The following is a 15,096-nucleotide window of genomic DNA, read 5'->3' as shown; positions in this document are numbered from 1 at the left end:
CGTGAGTAGCCCTCTTTGTCTCTCGCCCTTCGAGTCTACAATTATTTGGACACTTATCGCCTGACAAAGGATATCCAGACAGCATCTCAGGACGTCTGAGACACCCACGCGACTATACATCGGAAGGCGGACGGACTTTCCTCCGGGAGGATGTGGAAATAGGTGAAAACTCTCCGACCCCGACGGGCAGCCTAGTACCCGCAAGCGGCTTTCTTCCAACGGACACCCCCAGAGGATCCACACACATCTAGGGCAGGAGCGAGAACACAACAGAGGAGCGACGGTGGAAACAGGTGACCAGAACCCTACTTAAACCCCCCGCAATTACTCCTAAACGCAGAGGGAAACTTTGGAGTTGCACACCTGAGCCCGCGGGGAGAGTCTCTCCCCGCCATTGGCGGGGAGACCCGGCCTGGTGCTCGGGGCGCCCGGAGGGTCCCAGAGAGAGACACGGTGGGCACGGAGGTCTCCCAGCTGCCGTTGCCCGCCCCGTGGGACTAGGGATTGCCGGAGATCTCGGAGAGGACCGGGGCGGGGGATCTTTCAAAGGCGGGTCCGGCGACCCGGTGGGGAAGCGCCGGAGCTCCGCCAGACAGCAGACAAAACTCTCTGTCTGCCGGTAGCAGAGGGGCCACGCTGAGCATTCAGAGCTCCCGGCAGAGGCCCGGTCAGAAGCCCAGAGGGCGGGGCGACCCCCAGCTGCCGTTGCCCGCCCCGTGGGACTAGGGATTGCCGGAGATCTCGGAGAGGACCGGGGCGGGGGAATTTTCAAAGGCCGGATCGGCGACCCGGAGGGGAAGTGCCGGAGCTCCCCCAGGCAGCAGACAAAACTCTCTGTCTGCCGGTAGCAGAGGGGCCACGCTGAGCACTCAGGGCTCCCGGCAGAAGCCCGGACAGAAGCCCAGAGGGCGGGGCGACCCCCAGCTGCCGTTGCCCGCCCCGTGGGACTAGGGATTGCCGGAGATCTCGGAGAGGACCGGGGCGGGGGAACTTTCAAAGGCGGGTCCGGCGATCCGGTGGAGAAGCGCCGGAGCTCCGCCCGGGCAGCAGACAAAACTCTCTGTCTGCCGGTAGCAGAGGGGCCACGCTGAGCATTCAGAGCTCCCGGCAGAGGCCCGGAGAGAAGCCCAGAGGGCGGGGCGACCCCCAGCTGCCGTTGCCCACCAGGTGAGGCTAGGGATTGCCGGAGATCTCGGAGAGGACTGGGGCTGGAGAGAGTTCCAGAGACCCAGCTTAGTAGCCTAGGGGGAAACCCTACAGGCTCACAGAAGCCTTAGGGAAAGCCTCTGCACAGCACCAGTAGAAGGCACCCAGCCGCCAGCCACAAGGCTGGAAGACCCCAGGGCAAAAGCAGCATAGCTAGGTGTACTAACCACAGACTGTAGAAGATGCCAATAGCTCTCCTGCGACCCATAGAGGACAAGTGAGATTTGGTGGGTGCCGACAGCAACCGAGCGACAAATAAAAGTGATCCCACCCCTGGCCGCTGGAAAAGCCCATAACACCGTTGCAGACCCCAAGGAGAGAGCGCATCTAGGTGGGCAACAACAGTAGGCACCTGCAGTCTGAAGCCCCCCGTGACGGCCCCCACGGCAGAGGAGGGAATCCAAAGGGCCACTGTGGCTACGAAGAGGGGCCCAGGCCCAGTTAGCAACTACGGACAGGGTTCCTGGTTGGTGAAGTATAAACAGCTGCTCCCCCCACCGCAGCAGCTGAAACAAGTGAAAGGAGCAACTAAACTCTATCTCCATGCGGAGGCACAAATCAACATCATCAAGCAATATGAAAAAATACATCAAATCTCCAGAACAGAAAGAAAGTAACAAATACACAGAAAACAATCCCAAAGAAAATGAGATATATAACCTAAATGATGATGACTTCAAAACAGCCATCATTAAAATACTCACTGAGTTAAGAGAGAATTCTGACCGACAACTCAACGAGTTCAGGAGCTATGTCACAAAAGAGTTTGATACGATAAAGAAGAACCAAACAGAAATACTGGAAATGAAGAACACAATAGAGGAGATTAAGAAAAATCTAGATGCTCTGAACAGTAGGGCCGATAATATGGAGGAAAGAATTAGCAATTTGGAAGATGGCAATATAGAATTGTTGCAGGCAGAGGAGGAGAGAGAAGCAAGACTTAAAAGAAATGAAGAAACTCTCCGAGAATTATCAGACACAATTAGGAGATGCAACGTAAGGATTATAGGTATACCAGAGGGAGAAGAGAAGGAGAAAGGGGCAGAAAACCTATTCAAAGAAATAATGGCTGAGAACTTCCCAAATCTGGTGAGGGAGATGGATCTTCAGGTGACAGAAGCCAATAGATCTCCAAACTTTATCAATGCAAGAAGACCAACTCCACGGCATATAGTAGTGAAGCTAGCAAAAGTCAACGACAAGGAGAAAATATTAAGGACAGCCAGGCAAAAGAAACTAACCTACAAAGGAACCCCCATCAGGCTATCAGCAGATTTCTCAGCAGAAACTTTACAGGCTAGAAGAGAGTGGAATGATATATTCAAAAATCTGAAGGACAAAAACCTACAGCCGAGAATTCTCTACCCAGCGAAAATATCCTTCAAATACGATGGAGAAATAAAAACTTTCCCAGATAAACAAAAATTAAGGGAGTTCATTGCCACAAAACCTCCTCTTCAGGAAATCCTCAGGAAAACCCTCATTCCTGAAAAATCCAAAAAAGGAAAGGGACTACAAAACCAAGAGCAGAGGAGATAAGTAGAAGGACAACAACAGAGAGTAGCAGCTCTACATCAGAACAGATTAAACCATGGGACGAGAAACAAAGGAAACTGAAGAAAACCAGAAAACAAGACACAAAATGGTAGTGGTAGGCCACCACGTCTCAATAATCACTCTAAATGTAAACGGATTGAACTCCCCAATCAAAAGACACAGAGTGGCAGGATGGATCAAAGAACAAGATCCAACAATATGCTGCCTCCAGGAAACACACCTCAGCCCCAAAGACAAACCCAGATTCCTAAGACTTAAAAAAAGGGGGGGTGGGGAGAAGTGATCTTTTCAAAAATACACGCTGCTAGAAAGGCTCTCTTGTCCTAAGATAGCTTGCCTAGATCAAATATAAATCTTAAAATTTTTATCCACAAATAGTGAAAAGCTTAGCAATCTGAGAAGATAAACTTAATCTTTTTCCAAATACCAAAACAAAGTTTGGATCCAAGTATTCTTTCATAACTAGTAAGTTTTGTATCACTGTATCTGATTCATGGCAGTAATTTTAAAACAGTAGCTGTGGGGTCTCTGCAAATGTGTGTCTATATATGTATGTTGTAAATGTGTGATATTTTCCTACCTCCAGATGGTATTATCAAAATTAATTTGTAGAGAGCTCTATTTAATTGGTTTGAAAACAAACAAGTGCTATACAAATTGAGTATACCCTCAAATATATAACCAGAGCTAACTCAAATGAATTTCAGGAAAACGTGATCTAGTAAAATATTGGTATTAATGCTAATTTAAGTTTGTTGGTTTAATTAAAATAGACATCTTTAGAGTTAGCATTAAATTTAAACATTTGTTCTACCTAGGTTTACTAAGAGACAAACAAATTTATGTTATCTTTATTACCAAATTTGTCAACAACAAAAAAATTGATGGCTGACTTTGTCTAATGTCTCTTGAAGATTTATTTTTAAATCTAAACATAATTATTCAGAACAACTGGGGCCGGCCCCATGGCTGAGTGGTTAAGTTCACACTCTGCTTCAGCAACCCAGGGTTTTGTCGGTTCGGATCCTGGGCATGGACATCGCACCACTCATCAGGCCATGCTGAGGCAGTGTCCCACATAACACAACCAGAGGCACTCACAGCTAGAATATACAACTACATACCTGGGGACTTTGGGGAGAAGAAGGAAAAACAAAAGGAGAAAGAAGATTGGCAACAGATGTTAGCTCAGGTGCCAATCTTTAAAAAAGAAAAGAACAACTAAACTAAATAGATTAAGTAAGATAAAAAGATTCTGGTGAACTTTTTAACAATAATTATGTGTTATGATACTATGTACTTAATAATTTCAAGATCTTTTGATAACTTGCAATCTTGGAGTTTTGCTAAAGTTAAATGATGGAAATTTATTGAACATCTAGATCATTTCCAAATAAGATAAAATATTGAACATTACTAAACATAAGTTTCCCTACTTTTGTCTTGTTACTACAGAAAAACTAAAAGATGTTTGGATCTATTAGTAAACATCTCTTGTGCCATGTTAGAAAAAGTATGCTAGAGGGGCTGGCCCAGTGGCACAGCGGTTAAGTTCGCATGCTCCACTTTGACGACCTGAGGCTCACTGGTTTGGATCCCGAGTGCAGACCTACACACTGCTTATCAAGCCTTGCTGTGGCAGGCATCCCTCATATAAAGAAGAGGAAGATGGGCATGGATGTTAGCTCAGGGCCAATCTTCCTCAGCAAAAATAGAGGAGGATTGGCAGCAGATGTTAGCTCAGGGCTAATCTTCCTGAAAAAAAAAAAGGTATGATATGAGAAAATGTACATTTTCAGTAAAAGAATATATAAGAAATGGAGATATTTTTGTTAAAAAAAGGAATTTGTCCTAAAGTAAAACTGGTTCTAAGAAAGAGGAAAAGACAAATTCTGAATGTAGAAAAGAAGGTTATAGAAGGTTTGTGGAAAAGGAACCCTGAGTAAAGAGTTTTATGCATAGTCGAGCTGGCTAAGATTGGAATGAATTTAATTAAGTAAATGAGTTTTAATGTCAAAAATAAGCTGCTGTAAAATTAGGACTTGGTTTCTTACTGTTAAGAGGACAAGGTTTTCTTCAGCTTTTAGGCTGCTCTTGATAAACAGATTATGAATGGTTTTTCTTTATATTTGAGTTATCTGTCTAAAAGGAAGGAATTTTATGTTTTATCAAAATAATTTCCTGTTGTTTTTATCAAGTATTAAATAACAAGAGCTAAAGTTTTTCTTTCTAGTATTTAACTTTCTGTATTTGCCTGAAAGCCTCTAATTGTCACCATGGTTAAATGGATAACTGAGTATCGTTTCACAGTGACCTATGATCCTGTTTGACCAAGTATTTTAAGACCTTTTGATGTTTTTGACAAACTTCCCAAAATGAGATTCTAAGTGATAACTTTTTTTTGTGAGGAAGATTCACCCTGAGCTAATATCCATGGCCAATCCTCCTCTTTTTTTGCTTGAGAAAGATTAGCCCTGAGCTAACATCTGTGCCAGTCTTCGTCTACTTTTCATGTGGGATGCCTCCACAGCATGGCTGATGAGTTGAGTAGGTCTGCACCCAGGACCTGAACCTGCAAACCCTGGGCTGCCAAAGTGGAACGCACAGAACTTTAACCATTTAGCCACAGAGCCAGCTCAGTGAAGTCATTTTTTGACCTGGAACATTCCAAAAGATTCATTAAACTAACTAGGCATATTTGATAGGTTAAATTACATGGAAAGTATTGTCAAATAAGAAGTAACATTAGTCTTCTTTATGTCATATTTGCATAGGTATGTAAGTACTCTAGAAATTATGTGAAATCCCTAAAAATCTGATATATCCTGGTATAATGCTATCAGTCATAATTCTAGTTATCTTAAAATGAGTGTCAAAGAAATAACCATATTTCTTTGCCAATTGCACTATTATAAACCATTTTTGAATCCTTTGTCATTTATAGTTAGTCTGCCACTTGCAAAAATGCTTCACAGTTAGAAAACTCATAAAACTGAACTGGGTCTCTGTCATCAAAATTGAGGCTTACTCTAAAAGAACTGAATCTGAATATCAGGAAAATTCTCTACCTGACTCAGTCAAAGGCAGGAACAACAGAAGCTATAGAGACTGTGGCACATGGGGATGAGGTCCATTCTTCCTCTGCAAAGAGTAGCTCCTCATTGCCAGACTTTTGCCATCCTAACATCCTTGTAACATGGCAACAGTCTGCTCCTGAATCAGAGAAATTAAGATGAGTAGACCATGGCCATAAATTAAACAAGTAGTCAGGGCTATGGGAAAAGCAGGAGGGCCACTTGGCTCTTCCTACCTCCCTGGAAAACCCCATTTTTTGGTTTTTGCATTCTTTCACCAACTGTAGTGCATTAAGAAGAACTATTTTTGTCCCTAGGGGTCTCAGACTTCCTCCCTCTGGGCCCCTTGAGCACCTGCAGCTGGATTTTATTCAGCTGCTACTTAGCATGGGTTATCAATATCTTCTTGTTATTGCATGTATGTCTTTTGGATGGGCTAACGCCTTCCTCTGCCACAAGGCGGATGCACCCACAAGGGCAAAGAAACTATTAGAAAGTGTATTTCTAATATAATAGGATAAACTTTCCACAATCCCCAGTGAATGAAGCACCCACTTCACTGGACAAATCATACAAGACTTAACAAAAATATTGCAAACTTCTTGGAATTATCACTGTCCCTGTCACACTTCAGTTATCAGGTAAGGTCGAAAGAACTAATGGAAAAACTAAATTCAAGCAGAATAAGCATTAATAACATAGAACTGAATAAACTGACAAAGATAATTATAACTTTTATGATTTTTAATTTAAAACGTTTTTGACTTTTTTAATGTTTTGTTTTCCAGATTTAAGAAAACTTTTCTTAAGCTATGTCTGACTCACAGCAATTTGGTAAATTATACCTTTGTAAACAGAATTAAAACATTTATCTGTTTCTTTCTACTTTATCCCTCCAGAATTTGGAAACTCTTAGTGAGTATTCTTATTTTCATGGCAATATATTTACTTACGTAAGTTCACTAAGAATCTGTTTTTCCTATACCAGGACGCAATAGGAAATATTGGTTATATTACCAAGTCTTTGACTGAAATGTCATGTTTGAGAGGGATATGCATAGACTCCAATATGACCAGACAGCTTTAAGGAACTAAGATTGACTTTATGGCCCCAATAGAGCCCTTTGAAAAATCAGCCTGTACACTGCTTGCAGAGTTCTCAACAGACTAACCTGGTGAATAAGGAAGGTCACTTCCTGGCAGGCCCAGGAACCTCAAGATATTTTGGAGACCTTGAAAAGAGAGAAATTTACCCAAATCTGTAGGTATTACAGGTGAAATATAGTGGCAAGTCATTGACATGTCTTTCTAGCATGGAGGGGCTGTTAAAAATTCAGTTTGGAGATTCCTTTTGAAAAGTTCCAACACAACAGATTAAAAGAATCTATATGATCAGTCACTATTCTTGCTGTACTTATGGAAATATCAGTCCAAGTTTATTGAAACTATATTTATTTTATAAATGAATTAGTCTTAATTTGACTATCTTTTTTTTTTTTTTTTGAGGAAGATTAGCCCTGAGCTAACATCTGCTGCCAATCCTCCTCTTTTTGCTGAGGAAGACTGGCCCTGAGCTAACACTCATGCCCATCTTCCTCTACTTTATATCTGGGACACTTACTACAGCATAGCGTGCCAAGCAGTGCCATGTCCACACCTGGGACCCGAACAGGCAGATCCCGGGCCACTGAAGTGGAATGTGCAAACTTAACTGCTGCACCACTGGGCCAGCCCCCTTAATTTGGCTATCTTGATAAAAATGAGGGTAATTTTAGGGAAAAAATTGTGTTTCAGTAACACACCTTTGTGTATATTAGAGTCTAGGCTGTTCCTGGTTCTTAAGGTTTTATTTTCTACCTGTAAACTGGACTGGATCCTGAGTTTTTCTAGTTTCTGCAAAGACCTAGCTACAAATATCCAACCTAAAATTTACAATTTTTTCTCATCTTTTTGACTTAGAATCATCGAGAACTAAAACTACTCTTCTTCCTGAAGCCCTGCAAACTGAAGCTGGATGACGTGATATAAACTTCAGAGATATCACCACAATAGCCCATGTTAGACAATGTTTATGCCTCTTGCTGTATAAGGCACTCAGAAAGTTTACCTGAACACTGATGACATCATAAGAGGCATTTCAAACTACAAAAGATGCTTCAACCCTCCCCCCACCCCACATCTAGAAATCTTCTTGACTGGCTGCCCTCTGGGCTCAAAAACTGGTTTATAATTTACTGCAAATATTTATCTTTGTTTTTCTTTTGTTTCTGTAGAAATGCTTCTTATTAAATAACTGATTGCATGCTTACAGAATGTAAGTCTAACTTTGGGAGTTCACCTGCGTCAATGTCTTCTGAAATGACTTTAACTAAACAGAACTATTGTCAGGATTAAGAGACCGGTTCAATGAGATGGAACAACCTGCCAACTCAACTTCTGGACCGTGAAACTTCTTGGGGAAAATATCAAAGGTGGGACTGTGAGGAAGCAAAATTTTGCCACCCCAAATGTGTCTCTTTGGTATGAGGATTATTTTAGGCTGATTATTTTAAGACATAGAAGGCTTAAAATGTTTTGGTCTATTTAATTGGCTACCTTCAGGTATAGCCTCATGGTTTAGAATTGTTCTACAATTTGGAATTAATGTCTCGCTTGTGATTCTGGAAATTATTCTTATTATAAGACTCTATTTCTATTGCTTTTCACAGTGCTATATAAACTCCACACAAATGATGGCAGCCCAACATTTTGAACTGATTTTAATATTTATTTGGCCAACTAAAAGAACTTTTGTTTTTCATAAGATTTGATGACAAGCTTTTCTCTGTCTTGGCACTCGTTGCTCAAATGTGGCTGGAAGCACTTAAGAAAATCACTATCCCTCCTACATGGGATATGACATACTGGGAATGAGCCTTCCTGGTGACAAGGGACCAAGGATGCTTTGATGTCTGATCAGCAATACTTTTCAATAGTCGATCAACAATGCTTTCAAATGGTTGATCAGTGATGCTTTTGGAGAAAGATCTTGATCAAAAGTGGAAAATATGAAGAATTGACATAAGTGGAGCCATTTTACAATAGATCCAGCGGACATTCCAGAGAAACTGCCTTACTCCTCTTATTCCTTGAACCTTGGACTGGACTAAAACAGCAATTGCTTTATAAAGAATTGAGAATCAGCAGAAGAATGGACATTTTCATCAAAGACTGATGACTGCGGACTTTCTGAACATAGAATCAATAACCAATCATGTTGGAATCTGGACACTAAAGATTTCTATCTGAATTTATTTGCTCCTCAAATTGTGATTTTCAGATCCCAAATAAACACTTTGCCTTTTGAACTGGTTTCTGATTTTTATAGGTTGACAGCTGCAAGAGAAACTCTAATTATGAATTCATATTAATTATGAATTATATACTTATAATAATTCATAATAATTATGTAATATGTAACTAATAATGGATGCAAATCTTTTCTGAAGAAAACAAGATTGTAGGGCATCAGGTCTTCTCTCCCAGTAGGGTTAGGCACATTAGGTGGCATTCCAGAGAAGAGAACTCCATTAGGTCTCAGTATTTCCTAGCATGAGCCCTGTGCCTAATTAATTAATTTTCCTACAAGTATTCCTTTTCCCCCTGCATAATATTTTTTCTCTCTACTCATAGAACACTAGTTTTTCTCTTCACTTATTGACGTCTCATTCACTTTTTAAGTGATGTTAAAACAAAACATCTAGGATGGATTTCTAATGATTCCTCTTGGTACGGACCTTATAGTGTTCTGAATTTTCTTCTTAAGTCTGTTCCACACCTGTGACACTTATTTTCCATTTGCCTCATTTTTCTTTCTTATATTTTAAGAATTACAAGGGCTAACATCACACCCTATTATGTATTATGATTTTGTTTTCTATATCACAAATCACGGAGTCTTGCCTAGGTGTAAGTACATCTAGGCCGAATGAATTTAACAGTGAAAACTTTTCTGTAGAGGGTATACAAGGTAATTCAAATATATAAAAATTATGATTGTTCTGGAAAGCAGCTCACATCATTTAGTCCTAGATAGCAGATACAATGAGATATATCTCGGGGGGAAAATGGTGGGAAATAAGAAGGCTATTTCATGAATAACTTCCTAGGAGACTGAAAAGAAATAGGCAGAGTCTACTTCCTTAATATCTCTCAAATCCAACCCTTTATTTCCATGATTATTACTAACTGGCTTCCCTTCTGCTATTCTTACCTTTTCTTTCCCTGCAATATATCTTCCTTTTTCCTCCCAGAGAATTTTGCGAACTCTAATATATTAACCCTTGCCCAACATTCTCCAAAATCTCCTAATAATATTCAAAATAATATTTAAACGCTTCAGTATATATAACACAGTGACCTTTAATATATCTCTCACACATATCTCCCTACTCTTCTCTATTAAATTGCACTAAACATATATCCTGCTACCCTGTAAGTCCTGTGTCTGGGATGAACTTTCCTTTAATTCCTTACTTTATCTTCTTTTAAAATTCAAATTATATCATCTCTTTTAAGAAATCTTCCTTTACTCTCTCCTTGATTTGTGTTTCCACGCCAACTCCTCCAGTATCTCCAAAATTAGGCTGACTGTAAGCTCCTTGAAGGTAAAGACAATGCCTCAAATATGATGCAAGAGTACTTATTTATCCATAGATATCATACATATTATCAGAATCTAGAACTTGTCTTGGGACAGGAATGAACAGTGAACTGAGGCAGGATGGCATACAACAGGGTACCAAAAAATTGTTCGGGCTTGTTTCTGTCCCTGCTTTTAGTTACTTTTTTCAGTCTAAGTGCTTAACCTAAATTCTCAGCTCGAAGATCCTGTAAAGCGCCCACCTGTCCTTAATTCTGCTTGTGTTCTTTGACATTTGACAGATGTTAGGAGGGAGAGGCATGACATTAATGACTTTCATTACAGAGTAAGATAGAAAGCTTAAAGTATACACAGTAATGGTTAAGGGGACTCATTGGGGGAAAAAAAAGCATAAATAATAGTTCTGAACTAGAGAGCCAAGTCTGATGTGTGGAAAGCGTGTGAGGAAATGGAACATTTTCTTAGGAAGATGAAATGAGCAGATGAGGGCGGCAAATTTCTGTCACTTTAACCTGTGCCAACGCTCAGGCCTGTCTTTCTGGTGAGAAGCTCGGCGGTCTGGAGAGCCCCTCAAACATCCCATCTCAACTTGCCTTCTGAGACTTCTGAATCAGAAACTTCATCCTTCTTGAGGGTTCATAGGTTTCTCTGGAGTTGTTATCATCTTAAATTGTTTACTAGACACATTCTATAGCATTTAACTCACATGTATGTTGAATTTGTTGCCTTGAAAATTAGAAGTGGATGCTTTTCTCATGTCTGGTAGTTAATATATGTAAAAGAGATTCTGTGCAATGGTTTATGTGCAGGAAGTCACATTCTCAAATCTTCATAGCTAAGCAGAGGTCAGGGTATCACAAAGCTATTATTTCTAGATTTAGCCAATCTTGTAGAATATCATTAGGGGTCAATTGAGTGACACTGCATAAGTACATAGCTGTATGTTCTGAAGAAGCTTCTAAAACAAAGTACTACTCACATAGAAGTAGTGAAAAGCCATCATTAGAAATACATATTGGGGTTTTAGGACTCCAGTGCTGGGTATGGAATTTTCAAGTTGTCTGTTGTTCTCAGTTCCTCTCTCTTCATATAAACTGGGATACTAGCAAACAATTCTAGCACTGAGATCCTAAGTAAAGGCCATACTCTTTGAAATAATAGCATAAACTGCAAACTACCATGGACATTGCTTACACATGTGGGCTTTGCTATAGAAATAATTTTCCTTTTTGGTCACTTTGTAAATCACAGTTTCTAGAGATCTTATAGAGGCCTAATGTGATACTAATAGAGAATAATTTTGGTTGCAATTTATACTTCATGCATTACTATACTTAATACGATTAAAATAAAGTCACATCAGAACCATTCCATCATTCTTGTTCAATGAGTATTTCCTGATGATGATAATGAATATTGGTCATAATAAGAGGGTGCCTGCAGAATTTAACATCAAATGAATTTAGAGAAACTGTAGAGATTTTTCAAGAAGAAAAATTACAACCCTAGATTAAAGCAATAATTTTATTATTTTTTTAATTTGGTTCTTTGTAAAAAGTGAAGAGGTATTTATGTGACACAGTCAGGAAGCAACAGGAAATTTAAGTGTTGCTTTTTATAGGTCTATGTTGCTAGCATCATTAACATTTTTTAAAAGTCTGTTATTCTAGACTTTTTGTCAGAATAATCAATCATCCATAAGTATAGCATACACTGAAAACATTGCTCTTGAGTTTTCTTCTATTTAGGCAATAGCAATGCCTGTATTCATTTGCAAAAACTACAAAAACTTTGCCAGTGACATGTCTAGTTAAACTTTTCTGCTTCAGAATTACTCATAAATATTAGTTGAAATAAAATTTCTTCTAGGTATAAATTTCTCTCTAAATCATAACCTTATAAGTAAGAATTGGATGAGACTGGTTGTGATTAGACTGATGGAAGCATTTTAACAAACTTAGGGAAAGAAACTTGGCAATGGGATCTGTAATTTCTAGGCAATGGTCTAGAGAGTCTGCAACTAAAGACCTTTCTTCCAGCTGGCACAGCAGTAACCTTCCTTCTCTGCACACAATCTGAGAAGATTACTGGAGAGAAGTGTAACATACATATCCTGTGAAGTCTTTCTCACAAAGGAGAAAACATGACCCATCCAGAGCTGAGGCTCTTCAATTTAGCAAAAGATTTCAAATAAAGGCAGATGCTGAGTTTAGCAAAAATCAATCTCCAAAATATCACTGAAATGATTTTTTTTTAAGTAAATTATTGAGGACTAAACATTCTACTTAAAAATAACATTTGATCAGATAAAAAGGAGTCTGAATAATACTCACTATGCATGATATATATTTTTAGTTTTGCATGAATTACTTTTTAATTCATAGTCTCCATATACCATTTAAACATTTCAGAAACAGAACAATTATTATTTTAGGTTTCAGAGATAAAAATCAAAGAATAGCAATATATTTGTACTTAGCTTTCCAGAAATAACTTATTTAATGGACAGGGTACATATGATTTTATTCAATTAGTAAGCAAATTGTGTCATATGTCATATTATACATATGTTTGAAGCAGAAGGAAGAGCTAGGGAGAGGATAATGTGAGATTGAGTGGGTAGGCCAGTATAGCTTTGGATTCAGTCTAACTGTAATGAGATGCCACTAAGGAATTTACAGAGAGAAATTTACATTATGCGATTTGTGTTTTAATAAGGTCACACCCTGGCGCTCTTCATTGGTGTATAGAGGGGATCATTTATGAGGTTATTGCAGGTGAGCAACTGCAGTGGTTTAAGCCAGTAAAAAGATATGTTTATAGAGTCAATATGTATTTCCAAATCAGAACCGTTAAGCTCTAATAGTAATGTGAATATGGGATTGGGTGGAGGAATAATAAGAGAAAAGATGCTGTCTGGCATTCTGGCTTGAGCAAATGGATAGATAATGCTACTGTTTACTGAGATTTGGAACACCTGGGGAAGAGCAGATATTTTTTAGTGAGAAGAGAATCAAAATTATATTTTGAACATGTTCAATATCAGGTATCTATGAGATTTCCAAGTGGAAGAGTCAATAAACACAATTAGATAATATGAATCAAAAGCTTGGAGGAGAGGTCTGGGCTGGAGATTTACAGGGGAATTGTGAGCATGTAGACAATAATTACCTAGGGGAAATCATATGGGAAGGATAAAAAGATGGCAAGCTTCTAGTAAGTCCAAGATCAGAGGTTCGGTAGACCTGTCTATATGGCTATGTGAGTGTGTTCACAACATAGCAACTAGCTTTCTCCAGAGCAGGCGATACAAAAACATAGCAAGACAGAAGCCCCACTATCTTCTATGACCTAAGCTTTGAAGTCACACCCTCATTTTCACAGTATCATGTTGGTTACGGAGGTCAACCCTATTCAATGCCAAAAGGAACAGTATTTTTCAACCTTAGAATTATTGAAAGTTTTAGTTCAAATAATTCTTTGTTGTGAGAGACTATTCAGCTCGTTGTAGGTTGTTTAACATCATTTCTGGCTCTAGACACTACAGGAGCACTCCCTCCTCCAAGTTGAGACAATCAAAATTGTCCCCATATATTTCTAAATGTTCCCCAGTGGATAGGCAGAGAATAATCCCCTATGCGTAAGAGCACTGGATTATATAACAGTGCAGATAGCAGGAGGTGGAAATCCTTGGTGGCCGCTCCAAAATAGAGGCCGATTATCTCATTTTTAAAGCAGATGGGCAAAACTGGTTTTACTTGTTGACAAATTTATAGTAAAGAGCCTTTAAAGGCTGAAGTCTACTACTGCATATAAGAAGGATTTGATGAATATATAGCTTTAATAATTAAGTATAGAAATGATTTTATTTTGAATAAATAAGGTATTTTGCTGTCAGTGTTTTATCATCTTTGTTATGCAGAAGAAACTCTGTGATTCTCACATAGAATGCTTAGCAGAAATCTGTTTGTAATAGTGTATGAATTGCGTGTTTTATTACTGAATTCAAAGGCCAGAGGACATAGTGTGAACTGAAGCAGCTTGAGTCAAACACTCACACACACACAAATATACATGCACACACATGTACCTCACACAGCTTCAGTGTGCTCGTGCCCAGAAGAAATGAAAGAGTTCACTGGATCCAGCAGTCATGACTTTTCCCATTTAACATAAATTAGACTAAAATATAATTGTGCTTGGTGACAAATTCTGTCTACTCCAAATTTTGAGGATTGCTGACAGGGTAAAGTGATTTTCAAAACATCTCCCTTGCATCGGGCATTCCCTAATACATAGGACATAAAATATTTTTAACATCTCTAGAGGGTTTAAAAGAACAACAAAACAACTCTTAGGGCCAAGGGGACAAGCTAGGCACCGGGGTATAAATCTGGTGACTTACTACATCATATTGTCCGAAAGGTCCTTTTCATTTATATGAAAACTATTGATCCTTCAAAGCCCATATCTTGTTACAGCTCTTCCAGGAAATTTTCTGCAACAGTCTGGATATAATCTTTGAGATCCAACATCCGGAATTATCAGACAATGAGACTATGTTCCTTCTATAGTCATACATCTATATGTGTATGCTATATCTTCCACACGAGA

At 39.3% G+C, this 15,096-nt stretch overlaps 1 long non-coding RNA gene across 1 annotated transcript in view; it reads left to right on the top strand.

Annotated features, from left to right (window-relative positions):
• Positions 1 to 9,187, top strand: part of LOC138925273 (uncharacterized) — a 59,746-nt gene extending 50,559 nt beyond the window's left edge. Inside the window, exon 2 of the long non-coding RNA XR_011441198.1 lies at positions 7,800 to 9,187. This is a non-coding gene — a long non-coding RNA (uncharacterized lncRNA). The remainder of the gene's footprint in view (positions 1 to 7,799) is intronic.
• The last annotated feature ends 5,909 nt before the right edge of the window (positions 9,188 to 15,096 follow it).

Source organism: Equus caballus, chromosome 7 (genome assembly GCF_041296265.1).
Source record: "Equus caballus isolate H_3958 breed thoroughbred chromosome 7, TB-T2T, whole genome shotgun sequence".
Lineage (NCBI taxonomy): Eukaryota > Metazoa > Chordata > Mammalia > Perissodactyla > Equidae > Equus > Equus caballus.
This window is presented reverse-complemented; position numbering and strand designations above follow the sequence as displayed.